Source organism: Hypanus sabinus, chromosome 20 (assembly GCF_030144855.1).
Source record: "Hypanus sabinus isolate sHypSab1 chromosome 20, sHypSab1.hap1, whole genome shotgun sequence".
In the NCBI taxonomy this organism is placed as follows: Eukaryota; Metazoa; Chordata; class Chondrichthyes; order Myliobatiformes; family Dasyatidae; genus Hypanus; species Hypanus sabinus.
This window is the reverse complement of record NC_082725.1, coordinates 51,562,774-51,568,773: the sequence shown is the minus strand read 5'-3', so window position 1 is coordinate 51,568,773 and position 6,000 is coordinate 51,562,774. Positions and strand designations below refer to the sequence as shown.

General features: G+C 43.0%; 1 protein-coding gene across 1 annotated transcript in view; it reads left to right on the top strand.

Moving 5' to 3' along the window:
* The first annotated feature begins 464 nt into the window (after positions 1–464).
* LOC132378526 (uncharacterized) overlaps positions 465–6,000 on the top strand; it is a 377,364-nt gene continuing 371,828 nt past the window's right edge. Inside the window, exon 1 of the mRNA XM_059945491.1 lies at positions 465–475. The gene's annotated coding sequence lies outside the window, so the exon portion shown is untranslated. The remainder of the gene's footprint in view (positions 476–6,000) is intronic.

Here is a 6,000-nt window from a genome sequence, read left to right as displayed (position 1 = left end):
GCAAAGGGCAATGGACTAGGTCCTGAAGGGGATTCCAGGGACTCCGTGTTACCTGGATGACATCGTTGTCACCAGCAAAGATGACGATGAACATCTTTCTGACCCTGAACAAGTGCTCACCAGGTTACGAGAATATGGGCTCAGAGCAAATCGACAGAAATGAGTTTTTCAAAAAGATAATCTCACACTGTGGGCATGTGATCAGCAAGGATGGCTTACAGATGTCTCAAGACAAAATAAAAGCAGAGCTTCAGGGAATAATGCACAAGGTGCAAAATCAGTTCATCCCCCAGAGAAGGAAGGATTCAAAGGGAGGAAAGGGGCCACAGTGGTTGAAAAAGGAAGTCAGAGATTGCATAGCATTAAAAAAAAGGAAGTATGACAGAGCTAAGGTGAGTGGGAGGACAGATGATTGGGAAGTTTTTAAGGAACAACAGAACCTAACTAAAAAGACAATACGGGGAGAAAAAATGAGGTATGAACACAAGCTAGCCAGGAATATAAAGGAAGATAGCAAAAGCCTGACATCAGTAGTGGGGAAGATGCTAGAGTCCATTATTAAGGATGAAATAGTGGCATATCTAGATAGCAGTGATAGGATTGGGCCGAGCCAGCATGGATTTACCAAGGGCAAATCATGCTTGACTAATCTGTTGGAATTTTTTGAGGATGTAACCAGGAAGTTAGACGGGGGAGATCCAGTGGATGTAGTGTACCTCGATTTTCAGAAGGCATTTGATAAGGTCCCTCATAGGAGATTGGTGGGTAAAATCAAAGCTCAGGGCATTGGGGGGAAGACATTGACATGGATAGAAAACTGGTTGGCAGATAGAAAGCAAAGGGTAATGGTGAATGGGTGTTTCTCGGAATGGCAGGTGGTGACTAGTGGGGTGCCACAGGGCTCGGTTTTGGGACCACAGCTGTTTACAATTTACGTCAACGATTTGGATGAAGGCATTGAAAATAACATCAGCAAATTTGCTGATGATACTAAGCTGGGTGGCAGTGTTATTCACTTTGGGAGTAAGAACAGGAAGGCAGATTATTATCTGAATGGTGTAGAGTTAGGTAAGGGAAAAATACAAAGAGATCTAGGTGTCCTTGTTCATCAGTCACTGAAGGTGAATGAGCAAGTGCAGCAGGCAGTGAAGAAGGCTAATGGAATGTTGGCCTTTATTACAAAAGGAATTGTGTACAAGAGCAAGGAAATCCTCTTGCATTTGTACAGAGCCCTGGTGAGACCACACCTGGAGTATTGTGTATAGTTTTGGTCTCCAGGGTTAAGGAAGGGCATCCCGGCTGTAGAGGAAGTGCAGTGTAGATTCACGAGGTTAATTCCTGGGATGTCTGGACTGTCTTACGCAGAGAGGTTAGAGAGACTGGGCTTGTACACGCTGGAATTAAGGAGACTGAGAGGGGATCTGATTGAAACATATAAGATTATTAAGGGATTGGACAAGATAGAGGCAGGAAATATGTTCCAGATGCTGGGAGAGTCCAGTACCAGAGGGCATGGTTTGAGAATAAGGGGTAGGTCATTTAGGACAGAGTTAAGGAAAAACTTCTAGTTGTGGGGGTCTGGAATGCACAGCCTCAGAAGGTAGTGGAGGCCAATTCTCTGGATGCTTTCAAGAAGGAGCTGGATAGGTATCTTATGGATAGGGGAATCAAGGGATATGGGGACAAGGCAGGAACCGGGTATTGATATTAATTGATCAGCCATGATCTCAAAATGGCGGTGCAGGCTCGAAGGGCCGAATGGTCTACTTCTGCACCTATTGTCTATTATCTATTGTTACACCACTCAGCTGACAGCATATCTTGGACTAGTTCTTGCCTAATCCATCCACAGTCCTACACCCACTAAATGTACTAGTACAAACAGGGACACAATGGAAGTGGCAAAGAGCTGTGAGAAAGTGTTTCAAGAAACTAACAGACTCATAACTTCAGAAAGGGTGCTTGCACACTTTGACCCCTCCTTAACAATCCGACTGGCTGTGATGCCTCGCCCCATGGGATAGAAGCTGTGTTATCGCACAAGTTTCCAGATGGCTCAGAAAGGCCAACAGCCTTTGCCTCAACAACGCTAACTTCAGCTGAACGCAACTACGCACAGATTGACAGTGAGGGCCTAAGCCTTGTTTGGGGAGTCAAGAAATTCAGTCACTACTTGTATGGTCAAAAGTTTACCCTGCTGACTGACCATCAGCCTCTCGTGTCAATCTTCAACCCAAGAAAAGGCGTTTCAGTGATGACCGCGCAAAGGCTGCAGCAATTGACCCTTTCCTTAGGAGATCACATGTATGACATTGAACACAAGGGGACCAAGCAACATGGCAACGCAGATGGTTTGTCATGTTTACCACTGCCGACTTCAGAGATAACTACACAAATGGATTCAGCAGAGGTCTTTCATACAATAGTTGAACAATTACCAGTGACAAACAGCCTCATTGAAAGAGAAACACGCAATGACTCTATGCTGTCAAACTGTTGATGACTCTATGACATCACGGTAAAGGGATAGCCAGCATGTGGTAACGCACTGTTTCCTGCCTTCTCAGTGAGGAAGGAGCAGTTGTCACTGTGTTGGGGGACACTAATGTGTGGTTCACGAGTTGTGATTCCTCCCAAGCTCCACTCCAGAGTACTGGAGGAACTGCACAAGGGGCCCCTGAATACCGTGAAGATGAAAAGTCTTGCCCGTGCCTGTGTGTGGTGGCCAGGAATCGATAAACAGATTGAAGACTTGACCAAGAACTCCTATGGCTGTCAAAAGATCCAGAACACACCACCACAAGCCCCTCTCCATCCATGGGAGTGGCCCTCATCACCATGGCAAAGAGTGCACATGGACTTAGCCAGACCATTCATGGAATCTTATCTTTTCAATTGCCATCCATGCACATTCCAAAAGGCCAGAGGTCATCAAAATGAAGACAACCACGTTGGAAAAGACCATTACAGTTCTGAGGGACATGTTCACCAGGAATGGCATACCAGGACAAATCTGCAGACAATGGACAACAATTTGTCTCTGAAGAATTCCAAAGTTCTGTGAAGAACAATGGAATCAAGCATTTTACATCTGTCCCTTACCATCCATCCACAAATGGCTGGCAGAAAGATTTGTGCAGACATTCTAGAAAGCCATCAAGGCAATGGACAGCGAAAATCAACCACTGCAACGCAAGATAGACAACTTCCTCCTTGCCTATCGTAATGCAGTACATGCAACCACTAATCAGACTCCAGCGATGATATTTCTGAACAGGAAACTAAGGTCCCGCATAGATTTTCTCAAACCAGATGTCTGGCGCGATGTGGAGAACAGACAATTCAAACACTTGAATGCTAAGTCAACACGGAGTTTCAGTGTTCTTGCACGTGATTACCGGACTGAAAAATGGTAGCCGGGTACAATTTCCGCCATAGACAGGCCACCGATGTATACAGTGGAGGCGAGAGAGAACGCATGGAGACGTCATGTGGACCAAATCCTGAATGCTTAGGTGAAAAACATAACTCCCCTGACATAGATGCAAGCACTCCTGACGTGACCACATCAGCCGCACCTACAGATAAGCCAGTCATCATTGCTGAGGACCCACTTGTGGAGACTCATTCCCCAAAGCAAATGTTTCAGGACAGCTATTATCCGGAGAGGCAGAGACTAGAGTTCTAAATGGGTCTTAGACCAAAAGTAAAAAAAAAGTAAAACGCGGCTTGTTATAATTTGTAAACAAATGGTAGGCATTTGTAATGTTAAGAGTGAATTTGTATTTGTTTAGCATAGTGCCCCAGTTAAAAAAAAGTTGATATACTATTTAAATAAAAAGGGAGGAGTGTACCATATAGCCGACCTTATAATAAGGGACTGATTTATGTTTTGGTAGCACGTCGTTGCTTTGCTATTAGGTGCGTACTGATCTGTATGGGTGCCAAGTTCAGACTCTACCAGTAAAGAACCATGAACCTTAGTTCCCGTCTCCTGCATTTTTATTAACATATTTGTGTGAACAGGACACATACACAACAGAATTAAATAGATTTTTAATCCCTGGCTAGTTCACATTATGGAGGAACATGGGAGATTGATCAGGTATCTGTGAAAAATCCTCAATTACACCACTAAGGTACAGAATCTTAACTGAAAGGGTTTCCAGACAGTCCTTTGTGCAGTAGAAACTACTATCGACGATCGTCCAATTACTAAAGCATCCCAATCATTTGGAAGCATGAACACACATCTGTTGCTTCTGAAGACTTCATTTTAGATGAAGTCAGTCCAAAAGGTGTCAGACCTGTTTACCAGTTACAGGAACATAAAAAATGGTCAGGTATAAAACACAATTTCCTTCCAGAAGACGTTGTTTCTGGTTGATGACTCAGCCCCTCAACTCATGGATCAAGAGTCATTGAGTCTTTCCAGACGAGAGGACGTGCGCAGGAGGTGTGCTTCAAGATCAACTGTGTGGGCGGACCTATAACAAAGATCTGTTCTCTGCAGGAGGCAGAGATTTGAGGAGTTACAGCTCCAAAAGATTCATGACTTTGACTTGACAGTGGTGGTAAAGATTACTTAGTACTACTAGTAACCCCTGGCCTAGATGGCTGTTGTATGACTTGACTGAAAGAAGGGGCATTTAATGTAAGTGCTAAGATGTTTGTCGTTCGATTTTCATGCCCTCTATTTCCTGAGTACAAGGTTGTAACTGTGTAATGAAGGGTCTGGGATGTAGGAGCCATGTCTGCATTGTATTTTGTGGTAATCTTGTCACATGGGTTGGTGTGGAGAAGTAAATGAGTATAGTTATGTATTCACGTTTGTGGTTAGTTGTCTCGGGTAGTACAGAGGGGTTGAGCTGTGGAATAATATTTTTGTTGACTGCTACTTGGGGTGTTATTGGAATGTTAACTAATTTTGCTTAAATATGCATAGAATGCTAATACTATCACTAATTAGAATGTGTAGTTACACTGATTTGAATGCTAAGATTGCTATATGGTAAATTTCATTAGTTTTAATTGCTTTAAAATTGTTCGGCTTTGGTTTTGCAATAAAGGATCCAAAGTAGCTTTTACAACTTTAGAACTGCGATCATATAGTGTTGATCTCCTAGCTTAGTCTCTCAGTAGTTTTGGCTTGTTTTAAAGTAACCGCTACAATACTTTTGGCTGAAATTGTAGGGTGTGGCCGCCAGTAAGGTTTGACTATTTTTTAAATCATAGGAATATCCTTTTCCCTGAAGTCTCTAACCTGAGATTTTATTTTGAGCCCATTAGGTAGATTCAACTATCTTGTTACTACAGGCAAATTTAAAAGCACAACTTTCACCTGGGGGAGGGAAGAGGGGCATCTTAAATAACATGTAGATAGTCCATTAAGAGAAGGGGCAATATAGGACCTGGTGTTAAGTAGTGAACCTGGCCAGGTGTCTGGTCTCTTATTGGGAGAATAGTTATGGAAAAGTGATCACAACTATAGATAAGTATGGATCTTGTAGGAGAATTATTTTTGAGGTGACAAAGGTATTTGACAAAAATAAATTCAATTCTCTACAATTTACAACCATGAACAAATTGAAATTTCTTGTACAAGCATGAAAACTTATTATTTCTAATCAAGACTGGTCTTTCTTGTATGAGGCCAGTACATATAACCATAACCATATAACAATCACAGCACGGAAACAGGCCATCTTGGCCCTCCTAGTCCGTGCCGAACCCTTAATCTCACCTAGTCCCACCTACCCGCACTCAGCCCATAACCCTCTACTCCTTTCCTGTCCATATACCTATCCAATTTTACCTTAAATGACACAACTGAACTGGCCTCTACTACTTCTACAGGAAGCTCATTCCACACAGCTATCACTCTTTGAGTAAAGAAATACCCCCTCGTGTTTCCCTTAAACTTTTGCCCCCTAACTCTCAAATCATGTCCTCTAGTTTGAATCTCCTCTACTCTCAATGGAAACAGCCTGTTCACGTCAA